A 14502-nucleotide genomic window follows, 5' to 3' on the forward strand; every position below is an offset into this window, starting at 1 on the left:
CTACTTCCTCAGTGGTGCACAAGGCAGTAAGTTGTCCCCATGGTCACCAGCCATCTCAGTGGGCAATAGCTACAAAAGCCAGTTGCTGGCAGCAGTTGAACCAAGAAGAGAGAAAATCCCCTCCAGGTTGTGGGAAAGGTTGGCAGGTTCCAGGCAGAGACCTTGAGAGCCACAGGTTTTGGAGGACATGGTGGAATAGGGTGTGCAGGTCAGAGCTGTGCAAACTGAGAGTGTCTCCTATTTGGGGGGGAAATGCTTATTCTGCAGTTCCTCCTGTACTTTCTGGGATCAGCTCATGAGCCCAAATGCTCTCATCCCCTAACTTCAATCCTAAAGGTAGCTCAGTCTCCTCATCCTGCTGCTATTAAGTCATTACAGCTGGAAGAGGGACAGCCTGAATATCAGACCCTTGCCCAGCACCTACCTCAGGCACCAGTTTGGTGTAATAGTGTGACAGACAGCAAGCAGAGGCATGCTTAAAGGCAGTGCTGCTTGGAAGAGAGTGAGTTAGCTGCCCTGACTGACAAGTCATGGAACTCATTCTGACTGGGGAACTGCAACTAACTCTTGTGAAGAGTGTGACAGTTAGGCAGTTGGAAGTTGGTTGGAGAAGCTTTTGAGAAACTTTCTGCTTTAGCTTCCACTAGTAAGGTTTTGGGTTTTAAAGAGGACACCAGTGACTTCCAATTGCAGAGGATGCTAGAAGGCTGGGCAAGAGAGTCAGGGCCTAAACAGGACACCAGAAAGCCTATTTCCCCTTTGGTCCTTAGGCTTACTTGGTATATAGGGCACAATCTGTGTGTCCTATTTTGAAGCCACCTTGTTCCATTCGGCATCTCTGGTGACCTTTTTGGGGGTGCTCAGAGACAATTAGTTGGTTGCACAATCCAGGAATAATATTTCTGACTGTGCCCTGTTGAAAAACAATGTGAGACTGGAAGGGGGTAAGGCTTTCAACACAGTACAGTATTCCAAGACTGACCAGCATCATAAGGGATGCTGATTACATTAGGCCCATGCTCAGATCTGGAACTGTGCCCTCTTTCTGCATTGGCAAGCTATTTGGCTGCCTGAGGATCTTGGGATGGCTTTTTGTTTTATTATGTGGATGGCAGTCCACTGACTAAGCATTGGTTTTGGGCAGAGATGTCCTGGACTAAGCTGGAGCTATCTGGGGTACTCACTCTTTTAGGATTGGGGTGGCCTCTATGGCTGTGGCCATGGACTGTTCTGCCACAAACATCCAGCACTTGGGCAGATAGCATTCAGGCCACTGTAAATTTTATGTATGACCTCTTCTGGGTCCCTGATTTCCTGGGTAGTGGGTGAATGTTTTCTTGCTACATTGCCAAGTTTAACTGTTTCTTCCTTTTAGTACTGTTGTTCCTGGCAGGAGGAGCTGAGTTTTCATTTTTCAGAGAGGGGTAATGATCTCTTTTTGGAGGACCTGTGATAGGAGCTGTGGTTGACCTTGGGCCTCCCAAGGGATCTTCAGGGCTGTGCCCACTAGCTGTGCTGGTCTAATTAGAGCTACAATAAATTGGCTCCAGCTAGGGACAGGGTAGCTCACCCTTAGTATGGCAGCAGATGATCTGATAAGATCTCTGGCCTTCACCACGCCACAGTTTAGTTAGCCCTTGCCATTTTAACTTTTAGTGATAAATAAATTGGCCCTTACTTTCATCTAACTTTTAAAATAGTCTGACTCTTTATTCTGACTTGCAGCCACCCCAAAGAGAACCGACTGGAAATAGAGTGCCCTGGAGCTTCTGGACGGTGCTTGGGGGAAAGGGGGCGGGCTGTGGGCACCCGGGGAGCATCAGGAAAGCTTGTGTGTCCCAGCCGTGGCTTCCCAGGCACTCTCCAGGTGCTTCCTGACCTTTCAGATGGCCGGGAGGTACCTCAGAGGTGCCATAGTGAAAAGGCACCACTTTTGAAGTGGTGACTTTTTGAGCCGGGTGGATCAGCCCAGAGGACGGGGTGAGTACGGGATGGGGCGGGGGGCAGATGTTGCCATCTGGAGGGGTTTTTTGGGTCAACTTCAGAGTCCTCTCTGAGTTGAACCAAAGTGCCGGTCTGTAATCAGCCAAAAACTCTTTAAAACAACTATAGGAGAACTATAAACACAGAATAATACAAAAAAATGCTTAAAAACCAGCAACAGTGTGGAAAATCCCCCCAGCACAAACCCTTTAAATTTTTTTTAAAAAAAACCTTTTAGTGGTAGGGGAAAAAAAACATGCCAAATAGTTAAAGATTCTAAAAGAAGTCAAGAGAAGACAACCCAATGAAACAGCACGAGACTTTTAAACTCTTTTAAAAACAGCACATAAAAAAACCCAAGGAAAAAATAGTTTAAACAAGAACCTGAAAGAAGACAAAAGCTCCCTCCACAAATACAACCTCCTCAGGTAAATAAAAAAACCCAAAAGACACTCATAAAAATTTGATTTTTTTAAAAAAAAATATTTTGGAACAAAGTCTTTGTGGACAAATCAGTCAGGAAGATATCCAGGCACAGAAGCAGAATTCCAAGGCACAGGCTAGAGCAGCAGTGGAAAAACACCACCAGGACTCCCCCCACAAAAAAAAAAAAAATCTAAAAGGGAGTCCAGCTGCAGAACAGGTCTGTTTTTTTAATCTATTTGCCATTGAAGGATGCCAACAGAATTGTCATGATTAGGCAGACAGTTCTAGTGCTCCCAGTAATGTATAAACAAAATTGCCAGGGAGAGCTGCCTCCCTCACCCTCCTTCCCACTACTGAGGAAATCTGTTAAATGGAAGAAAAACAGGCCTTGGGTACTTTAAAATACTGGCTGTAGATATTCCTGAATACTCCCAAATATTTCAGAAATACTAGAGGCCCAATTACCAATATTCTGAGAAACTCAAATATTGGTCCAGATACCTGACTATATCTAACCAATACTGATAAGAGGGAATTTTACACATATATATTTGGACCAGAACTATTTGAATGTACATCCTTTGAAAATAATATATATGCTGGTCAAAATAATGAGCCACTTGTATTTCCTGCCTGGGAGAGAACAAAAAGTTCCAAAGGAATCAAAGGTACACATTTTTCATTATCTCATGGTGCTTTTATAATGATCTGACTCATAGGCATAAACTACTCGGGGGCTCAGGGGCTGAAGCCCCCCCCCCAGATTTTCCCAGATGGCTTAGCCCCTGCTGGGCAACCAACACAGGACTTGGGGCTTCAAAGGCATGAATGGGGTGATAAAGGCTATGTGTGATTTTCCCTCTGAGCTGCAAAGTCAGTGTAATGACTTAACTTCAGCTTCTTAGAAATGCTAATTGAGCTAAAACAGACACAAATGAATTAGAGGGATGGTGTCAATATGCATATTAACCAGTGTTGGTAAACTCTAATTGGGTAAATCAATACATTGGCAGACCTGAGTCAAGGGGGTAAGGAGAGGAGATCTGGTAACTTTCCTTCCTGGAATAGCTCTCGCAGCACACATGAGATACAAACCTCTCTGAGATCTAGAAAAGTGACTATTTTTTTCATCCATCCAGCCGATCTAGAGTGTTGAAGGACTCCTGGTATTGTAAGGTAATTAAGATCTGCAAAAGTTTTCACTTGTATCTTTGGATTCTCTGGATTAATTACTAAAGTATTGATATCCAGCACATATCAATCCTTATAAGTTTGGTGTCTGTTGGAAAATAAAACCTGACTGGCTACACCCACTTTTAATGAACCAACAGTCAGACTGCAGGCTTTCTTTGGTGGATTCAAAATACATTTGGGGGGAAGTGAGATTGAGTGTGGGTGGACATGAAGATCAGAGGCCTTTAAAATTTTCCTAATAGATTCAGGTGGCGTAGTTATGTTGGTCTGAAACAGCAGAACAAAATTTGAGACCAATGGCACCTTTAAGAACCAAGCAAGTTTTATTCTGGGCATCAGCTTTTGTGTGCATGTACACTGTTTTATTTAGATTACATACACGCTTGTTTTATCTGACATGAGCCTTTTTTTGCTATTAATCATTGATCTTATTTATTGTTTTGTTGCTGTTGGTTTTATGATGTGAGCCATCCTGAGTCCATTTTGTGGGTAGGGCAGGACATATTGAATACATGAAATGAAATGAAAGTTTGATTTCTGAGTATAGGTGAAAACTGAATGATTTAGGTATCAACAGCAGCTGTAAACTGTAGCATATACTGAACCCAACATGTAGTTGGTGCCAGCCAGTTTTGTGCAGTAGTTAAGTGCATGGACTTTTATCTGGGAGAACCGAGTTTGATTCCCCACTCCTACACTTGCAGCTGCTGGAATGGCCTTGGGTCAATCATCACTTTTGTAGGAGTTGTCCTTAAAAGGGCAGCTGCTGTAAGAGCTCTCTTAGCCCAACCTACCTCACAGGGTGTCTGTTGGGGTGGGGGAAGGTAAAGGAGATTGTGAGCCACTCTGATTCAGAGTATAGGGCGGGATATAAATCCAGTAATAAATCCTGCAGCCAGGTAGCTGGCTCCAGGCTGACTCAGCCTTCCATCCTTTTGAGGTAGGTAAAATGAGTACCCAGCTTGCTGGGGGGAAAGTGTAGATGACTGGGGAAGGCAACGGCAAACCACCCCGTAAAAACGTTGTGAAAGCCACGTCACCCCAGAGTCGGAAACAACTGGTGCTTGCACAGGTGACCACCTTTACCTACCTTTACCTTATTATCTGTATACCAATTTACTGTGATTTACACATCTTACCCAATGTGTTATTCCAGTCTTAGCTGGATTTATTGTTCAGTTACTTACCCCTCCTTTCTTACCTATGTGTAATACTTGAGGAAATCTGTTTCAGTGAATCTTAAGGAGTGGACATACTAAGCTTTCCAGTCGTACCCATAATGGAATGTTGTTTAACTTGTAGGTAAAAACTGAAACCTCAAACCTTATTCCCATATTTGTTTGTTAACTCTTGCGTTTGCATGCTAATTTTATGCAATCCACAGATCTTTCTCACATCCAGTCTCAGCTGTAATCAGCTATAATCATCCAGTATTTTATGCACCTTGGCTTTTCTGACAACCACCCAACCCCTGTAAGTAAGGGTTGAGGAAACTGTTTTCAATGTATCTGACGAAGTGTACTAGCAAAGGATAGCTTATACCCAAAATAAAACTTATTAAGTCTTAAAGGTGTTACTGGACTCAAACTTTGTTCAACTAGTTAATGATTGGAGAAAAAATTGGGGGGAAGAATAGCACTGTATTGCTATGTTGCATACATATTGCTATAGTATTAGGGGGATCTTTTGGCAGGTAGATATTTTGTGTCTTCTTCAAGCCTGTGAATGTTTACATTCATTTAATGGATGCTGAACCAGATCCTTTTGAAAATTAATGGCCCCAGCAAACCTATTCTTTTTTTTTTTTCAAAATGACTGCATTCTTAAAGACTTGGTCAAGTAGTGTGTATTGACAATTGTTCACCACCTAGGCATAGGGTTGCCAATCCCCAGTTGCAGGCAGGGGATCCCCCAGTTTGGAGGCCCTCCCCATGCTTCAGGGTCATCAGAAAACAGCAGGGGGAAGGGAAATGTTCCCCTAAAACTTTTCTGTATTGCCTTTTACTATCAAATTTGTGGCCATTAGTTTGTCCTATGCACATGATATGTATATTTGCGGATCTTAAAGTGACTATTCAAAAAGTGAATTTCAAAAACAGGACATAGCAAGAGACCTCTGAGATACCACTATAACCACTGGCCAACTCCCACCTTTTTTGGATTTGGCCTGGTCCATGGGCATTGTTGGGGGAGGGTGCTCCCTAAATTTATGGGGAGGGAGCTTCTCCATAAATTCATAGGTAGTGATAATGGAGGCCCTCCCTGTGATGTCACTGTCTCCTTCCTATGATGTCACTGGATCAAATGTCAATGGCTGGGCCCCAGCCCCCCCCCCCCGAGAAATTGAAAAGTCTATGCCCCTGATCTGACTGGAACTTTGAAAGATCTTCTAAGCATAGTATGGTTATTGATTTTATTGTTATTTACTGTAAATAAAATTAAAAACCACACCCTTTTTCAAAAGTTTAGTTTATTGTTTAGTTTTTTTCTTAAACAAAAGTTTAGTATGTTCTGATGATAAGTCATCTGAATCCAGGTGATTTGCTTAAGAAAAAAAACAACCAAAATATCACAGGACACATCTTTCCAAGTGCATCCAAAGAGCCCTTCTATCATAATAGCCCGGCAGCTGCTTGCCTAGTGCTTTGTGCTGTCAAAGCCATTGTTTGCTGAGGGGAGGACCTGAATGCTTTAGCAATGCTTAGCTTTTGTCTTTAATTACAAGTTAGTACCCATAAAGTCAGATTAAGCAAGATTTTTGGAGCTACATGAAAGAATGATTACAAGCTCAAGCAAAGTGCACTAGCAAAACAAAATTGCAGATGGATGGCAGCTGTGCATAAGGTAGTGGTCTGACTAGGAGGCTTATTATGCATGGATGTTTTGCCGCACTTTCACTGTGCATGTCTGTCATGTTTTCTTTTTCATCCTGCATTGGTTTCCCCCCCCCCCTTCAGCGCTCAATTTTCATTCCAATCACTGTTTCTGCGGGTTTTCTGAGAGTGGTTTTCTGCTGATTTTCCACTTGCTTTGCTTCTGAGCTGAAGGGTAATTCAAAAGCCTGCAGATTCCCTCATATTTCCCCTGCCCCTTTGCTGCCACTTGAAGGTCAATATCCACCAACACTGAGATCGTTCTGCCCACTATGTATGTACCTTCTGCCTTTTATTGGTGTGCCCCTCATTGTTTTATTTTTTTTTTACAAGCAACTTGAGTCTATCAATATGAGACCTTCATTAGTTTCATGATGCTTATAATAATTTTTTGAAAAAAAGACTTCCAGCTGGGCTGCCTTCTCTCACCGCTTGGTTTCAACTGGGTGGTGGGAGAAGGCAGTGCAGAGCTGTGAGTGTGAGGAGCCATCAGCTCCTTAGAGGCACAATGAGCCAGGCTAGGCTGCCCTCTCCTGCTGCCCAACTGAAATTGGGCAGCAGGAGGAGGCAGAGCGGAGCTGTGCCTTCAGGGAGCCAGCAGGCATTGTGGAAAGTCAAGATATAAATACTTTAAATAAATAAATTAATAAAATATGTTTCAGGTTAAATAAGTGAACTCAGTATAGTAAGCCCCAATCTTCTTCCTGCAGCCAAAAAGAATCAGCACCATCTTATTCTTACTGGTTGTAATGGTATGATGAAAGGAAGGAGTTTGGAAGAACTCAGGGGAGCACTTCCCTGTACTGGAATGATCCTTTGAAGATATCCTTCCTTGAAGAAAAGTTGGGGAAGCTAAGGGACAGCAAGCCAGAGCTTCTACTAGAGGACTCCTCCCCTTCACAAATTGCAGCCCTGTGCAAGGTGTGGTAGAATTGCAGCCGAATTTGCACAGGTGCACACCCGCACACACACGCACGCATTGCCACTAACTTGAAATGCAAGTGTCAGTGGGTTCTTCCATGCATTCAGTACACTCAGTATGTCCTTCCATATTATGAGATCATGTGACCTATTTTTCACAGTGGCCAATAACACAGCAGAGAATCCCCTGGCGTTTGGCAATATGAAAAATGGGGGCTTCACGGATGCTTGTCAGTTGCAGAAAAAGTCTGGTTACTTTCAACCGGGGGGGGGGGGGTGTTCCCCTTTGCCTGCATTCCTTTCTGTTCCCTTTCATTCACCCAACTAATGCTAAAATGCATGCACATAACAAGAGCCATGAGGATTTAAATGAAACTCCCTGTGCAGCTTTCAGGAGTACAAATCAAGTACAAATTGTTTGAGTTTACTTGGAACACCCAAGTAACTGAAGTCTGAGAAGTTACCTGAGTCCTTTTATTCAAAATATCCAACAATGCTTCTTTTACTGTGACCATGAGGGTTAATTTGTCTAAATGTTAATATGTCTAAAAGTGTTGATAGCAAGGACAGGACAATCTGATGGAGTCTTCTCAATGTGGAGAAGTGGATGTTTAAACTTACCACCATCAGCATATAAAAAGTTTATCAAGCATTTTAAACTTATGAACTGCTGCACAATTTACTGCTGGGAGAGTATCAGGAAAGGAAGGCCAACTTCTGTCAATTCCTCTCTTTTCTCAAATCTGATTTCATGAATAAGAGGGAGACATTTAAAGTATCTTGAGTACATGCATAAACCAAGTCAAAATTTGTCAGAGAACCCAAGTAGACTGTATTTGGGAATTTCCCCTGGTGGTTTGTAAATTACATTGTCCCCACTAAATCTTTCTAGTTCAGAAACAGACCGAAACGCAAGACACAATCATCATGCAAACTATTCGGCCCCTTCCCAGCCGAGCAGTCCATCGACTGCTGAGGCTGGGGGCCGCCCATTGCCTCCCCGCGCGGATCCGAGGCAATGGATCATCTCAGGAGGGAGGGGGTGATGGGCAGCCTTTATAGGCTGCCCACGCCCCCTGGCACGCAGTTGAAAATCGCTCTCGGCCGGATCAGTCACCTGCAGGCTGGCTGAGGGCCGTTGAGAGCGAGCGTGGCCGTGGTCAGCGTGCTTTGCACGCTTCGGAGCAGCGGCGGTCTGTGGGACGTCAGAAGAGCGGCGGCAGCCTGTCTGGGCGACGGGAGCCGTTCGTCGTCGTGAACCTGCTTGCGGCGCGGTCTGTTTCGTTTACGGCTTCCGCGGGGCGGTGGGAGTCCCTGGCTAGGCCTTCCTTCACCCCCCCCCCTTTTTCCTTACCCCTTGCAGCGAACCAGCAGTCCTCGTTGGGCGGCTTTTGCAGCGCGAAGCGCTCCGAGCACAGGACTTACGATCAGCTGTTTGGCGGTGGCGTCGGGGAGGCGTCGGGCGCCTTAAGGGGCCAGTTGTTGCATTGCTCACCCCCCCCCCCTCGCCATTCGTTCTGCAGGGCCTTTAGCAGGCCTGGTAAGGGTGGGAATTTAGGCCTCTACTGGGGCCTGGTGCTTGCTCCCTCCCCTCCTTTGGCCTTCATACTCCCCTGTGCTCGTCTTCTTCAGGGTAGTTAAAAAAAAAAAAAAAAAAAAAGAAAGAGAGAAAAGATAAGAAGTAAACATGGGTCCCAAGAAAGGACAGGGTAATAAAAAAGGCAAACAACCGGCTAAGCGACCTCCCAAGAGACCACCCCCAGAGTTGCCCCCGCAGGAGGAAGGGGATGAGGCTCAAACACGGCAGGCCATTATGGCTCAATTGGCAGCCCTGGAGGAAGCTAGGGGTGTGGTGGGCCCTGCTAGGAGGGCCACCGGTTTGTTAGGGTCCAGTCGAGCTGCCACCATCTCTTTCCAGAAGGAGGTGCTGGCTCGCCTTTCTGTGTTGCAGGGAGCTGATGGAGGTGGGGGCGCGTCGAAGGAAGGAGTGCCCCAGGAAGAGGAGCAGATTGAGGAGCCCGAGGCGGTGGTGGTTGTGCCGCCTGCGGGGGATGGTAAGTTGCCCGTGACACAGCAGGGAACGGTATGGCCTTGGGGCCCATGGGGGCCCAATGTATCTTCTGCTTCCAGGTCTGGAGGAGGAGCCCAGGGGGTAGGGGCCAATTATTCGTGGGCCGGGTCACTTCTAGGTAGACATGCGGTCCCCAGTGCTCTGCCGCTGGCGAGCACCTCTACGGCAGCGCCCACGCCTGGTGGCTCTGGTTTTCCATGGGGCACGGCGTTTGGGAGCGATGGTTACGGAGGTAGTGCCGGGTTAGGCGGCCAGGGTCCGTCAGTGTGTGTGCCCCCGTGGGGATGGCAGCAAGCCGCGTCCGCGGCTTTACCGTGGTCCGGGCAGCATGGTACAATCTGGGGTTTCCCACCCCACCCACCTGTTCCGTACGGTTCTTTGGACTTCCATGCTGTTCCTTTTGGGGACCCTGCCATGCCCCTGGGTGACCATCTCACAGCAGCAACTAGAGAAAAAATTCTGAAAGGAGAATACGTGGATGTATTCAGCCTATTATATAGAGAACTTGAGAAAAAATCAAAGGACGAGCTTGACGAGAAGGATAAGGAGAAGCTCAAGCGTCGTAAAGTTGACCGAACGTGGGCTAATTGGCTCCCCGGTTTTCTTATTTATGCGGGCGTCATTGCTAGGGCCCAGCCATGGAGAGCCTCCCCATTGTTCCAGTATTGTGATATAATATACCGGGCGTATAATGACTTTGCTGGTGGGGCGTGGCTCCAGTATGATGAGCAGTTCCGCATGCGTGCGGCAGTTAATCCGTTCCTTCAGTGGAATCAGATTAACCAGCAGCTTTGGCTGCAGCTCATGGCGCCCGCAAAACCAAATGTTGGGGAGCGTTCTGACAGTGGGCACTTAGTGCAAAAGACAACTGGAACGACCATCTCTGGCGCCCGTGCTTCCGAGGGGCCGTCGGTTCAGCCACGGCTACTTTGCTGGGAGTTCACCTCCCAAGGTTCATGCTCCAGGAAGGCCTGTAAATATAAGCATGAGTGCCCGATTTGCGCAGGCCCTCATGCCTCCACGGCATGCACCAGATCAAAGCAGAGGTGGTCTAATGAGCGGTCAGGCAATGGTACCGGTCAACACCCTCCAAAGGGGCCCCAGCCCCATACGTCGGAGGGTTCTTAAGCAGTAGTCGGAATGAGTTGGTTTTAATTTCCCGCCGCGCTGGGGAAGCCCCACTTGACACAGCACCTATTTTGGTCATCACTAGCCGTGCCTTGTAACATTTGGGCCTCGGCAGTCATAATTTTGGTATTCATTCCTTAGAATCAGAGCGGCTTACTCACCCACAGCGCTTGGGTATGGGGGATATGATATCCGGCGGGTCGGGAGGTGGAAACTGGTGCCATCGTGTTTATGTTAGGCCTTTGAGGTCTTAAAGCAGGTTTTCTACTCCCTTAGTTGCAGGGAGCCTTTTGCTGTTCGTGCCAGGTGTTTTATTGTTTCCAGTTCTAATAGTTTTCTCTTTTAGGGGCCGTGGCTAGCGATGAGTGGATCCTTACATGCGGCCACAGCTTGTCTTTTGGGCGGCACGCCAGGCCCGTCGGACACCGATTGGTTCACAAGTGGGCCTGAGCGACCGAGCGGGGATCACCTGGCGAGGCCGCCGTGGATTGAGGTGGCCTGGGTTCCTGCCTAGGCTGTTTAGGGAGCTGGCTGACCCTCCACCACAGATTATTGTAATTCAGCTGGATGGGAACGATTTGGGTCCGACCGATGGCAAGGCCCTTTCGAGTCTGGCCCGGTCGGACCTGGCTTTGATCAAGAAACGGTGGCCGGGCGTCCTTGTCCTGGGGTTGGCCATGTTGCCGGGCCGAGTTTAGCGGACGGCACGGGACCCTGAAGGTTGGAGCGCTCTGCATGCAAGCCAACCGTGCATGGGCATGGCCCTGTGTGTGGGCTTGGGATTACGTCTCTTTCCTTCGATTTCATCCTATAGGCCAGAATTATATTGGGAGTTGGGGTGCATTTGTTAGAAAAGGGCAACGAGGTCTTAACTGACTTGCGGCAAGGGCTGGGCCGTGGTTATAGTTTGGGGGTACAGCGGCCTAAGCAGAGGCTTGGCGCTGTCCTTGGCAGTTTGTGGTTGGCATTATGTTTTGGGGATTGGTGAGCTCCCGTAGCATCGCGCCATTTGGTGCATGACTTCCTGGGGAACCGCAAGCTGTACGGCCCAAGGTTGGCTCCAGGGAGTCTGTTGGATCCCGGCACGCGGTGAGCGTCCGCATCCCAGGCTGCAGCCTGTGGGGATGGCGGAGCTACGGTGAGCGGTGATCAAGTTGCCGGGCCGGCCGGGTCTGAGCCGTTTGGTTGGCTCACACCCGGGGCTCAGGGGGCTCGCCCAGTTCCAGGTCAAGGAGGTGGTCGGGATGACCCCTGGCTTGTCCTGTCCCCATGTTTTGCCCTTGCCGTTAAGTTAATAAAGTGGCCCTTTTAACCCAATTTGTTGTCTGCCTCGTTATTCCGCCTGGGGGGGCAATTCGGCCCCTTCCTAGCCGAGCAGTCCATCGACTGCTGAGGCTGGGGGCCGCCCATTGCCTCCCCGCGCGGATCCGAGGCAATGGATCATCTCAGGAGGGAGGGGGTGATGGGCAGCCTTTATAGGCTGCCCACGCCCCCTGGCACGCAGTTGAAAATCGCTCTCGGCCCGCCCGCCCGCCCTTCATGCAGTTCAGGCAGAGGCTGGTCGCCTGTTTTGGGGGCCGGGTAGGAATTTTTCGCACTCGGATGATTGGCCTTGTCCGGGGGTGTTTTTGCCTACCCTGTACTGATGATGTTTGGTGTTGGCAATTAGAGTGGCGGTGCCGTTATATAGGTTGGTCACTGGCAGTTTGTGGTTGGCATTATGTTTTGGGGATTGGTGAGCTCCCGTAGCATCGCGCCATTTGGTGCATGACTTCCTGGGGAACCGCAAGCTGTACGGCCCAAGGTTGGCTCCAGGGAGTCTGTTGGATCCCGGCACGCGGTGAGCGTCCGCATCCCAGGCTGCAGCCTGTGGGGATGGCGGAGCTACGGTGAGCGGTGATCAAGTTGCCGGGCCGGCCGGGTCTGAGCCGTTTGGTTGGCTCACACCCGGGGCTCAGGGGGCTCGCCCAGTTCCAGGTCAAGGAGGTGGTCGGGATGACCCCTGGCTTGTCCTGTCCCCATGTTTTGCCCTTGCCGTTAAGTTAATAAAGTGGCCCTTTTAACCCAACTTGTTGTCTGCCTCGTTATTCCGCCTGGGGGGGCAATTTGCTACTCTTTCAAAATATCCAACAACGCTTCTTTTACTGTGATCATGAGGGTTAATTTCTTCCAAATTCAATACTTCTTGAATGGGATTGTTCCTTTTGTTCAAAGTATCCAGCAGTGTTTCTTTTACTGTGATCATGAGGGTTAATTTCTTCCAAATTTACTTCTCAAATGGGAAGTGTTGTTCTGTTGTCGTATATAATCTGCTATTGCTGTCATTGATCTTTGTCCCTGATATTCTCTCTTTATCATCATTCTGAAGGTAAAGGTGGTCCCCTGTGCAAGCACCAGTTGTTTATGACTCTGGGTGATGTTGCATCATGACGTTTTCATGGCAAACTTTTTATGGGGTGGTTTGCCATTGCCTTCCCCAGTCATCTACACTCCCCCTCCCCCAGCAAGCTGGGCACTTATTTTACTGTCCTCTGAAGGATGGAAGGCTGAGTCAACCTTGAGTCAGCTACCTGAACCTAGCTTCTGCCAGGATCAAACTCAGGTTCTGAGCAGACAGCTTGGACTGCAGTACTGTAGTTTTACCATTCTGCGCCATGGGGCTCTTATCATTCTATTCCAGAACAATTTCAAAGCTGGATACTTGCTTATCCAATTCCTTCGGGTTTTGTCTGAGCGCTGATCACAATTTACTCTGGAAAACACCACCTGATTCTTATCTGGTAATTCTTTCTTACTGACATTGGAAGCTTCCCCAATGATGGGGTGCATCATCTGACTAAAGCGACACCAGTCAGCATAAAAATTCACTAAAACAACACCTGCATTTTTTAAAGTATAATTCCACTATCAAGGCTTATTATGTTGCATCTTGCTGGATTAAAGAGGCAGGACAACAAAAGGAAGAGAAGGAGGCTGGGCTCCGGGAAAATGGCAGCAACTCTCATGACAAGTGGCCTGTAGTGCCACGAGAGGGAACGGGATAAGCAGCAGTGGCGGCTTCCCAGTCTCCTGATTTCTGCCAGCCTCCAAGGCAACTGCACCAAAGTGGGCAAGTTTCACTCAATAGAGGGAGAAGTCTGACCTCATTTGCCCTACCACCTGCCCAACCACCTGCCCCTTGGCTGAGCAAGAGTATGTGGAAGCCTTTCTGACCTTCTCAGGGAGGCCATTCCACAAGGTGGGATCCACAACAATGAATGCACATGTACAGCCAGCTGTTGATCCTGCCCATTTGCAGGTTGGCACATGCAGAAGATCCTGCTCAGATGAGCAAAACTGTCATGGCAGAGCATAGGCAGAGAGGCAGTCTTGCAGATATGAGGATCTAAACCATGAAGTACTTTGTATGTGATTGCTAGTACCTTGAATTGAGCCCAGCCAATGGAGTAACTGCAGAACAACAAGGCATCACAAAGTTGTCAAAACTATTTGAATATTCTGTGCTCAGAACAACCACAGTATTCTTAATGGAGAACAGAAAATCTGACATACTGAATTTCAACGACTATGACTAACAAACTAACAAAAGCCATCCATTCTATATGCTTTCATATAAAAATCCTGTAGATAAATTGATGACATTACAAAAATCTCTTGGTGCAGATGTGAAATTACATTATGATTTTTATCCCAGTTAGTCAAATTCTTATTTATATAAGTACAGCAACGCATGTTTGAACTTCCTACCTTCCCTGAATCATTAAGAGGCACTCCAGTGGTATTCAAGGGTCATTTAAAGTGTATTTTAATAGGGTTTTGTGGATATAAAAAGGGACCAAAATTATTCACCTACCACTATTCTAAGTCTCCATAGAGGTATAATAGAAACAATTCCACCTGTCTGCC

The 14502-nt window shown here is 47.5% G+C and overlaps 1 pseudogene; it reads right to left on the minus strand.

The window, feature by feature from the left end:
* Nucleotides 1-7727: 7727 nt before the first annotated feature.
* Nucleotides 7728-13601, minus strand: LOC132566824 (endoplasmic reticulum resident protein 44-like; annotated as a pseudogene).
* Between the last annotated feature and the right edge of the window lie 901 nt (nucleotides 13602-14502).

The sequence above is a fragment of the Heteronotia binoei genome, chromosome 1 (genome assembly GCF_032191835.1).
Source record: "Heteronotia binoei isolate CCM8104 ecotype False Entrance Well chromosome 1, APGP_CSIRO_Hbin_v1, whole genome shotgun sequence".
NCBI lineage: Eukaryota > Metazoa > Chordata > Lepidosauria > Squamata > Gekkonidae > Heteronotia > Heteronotia binoei.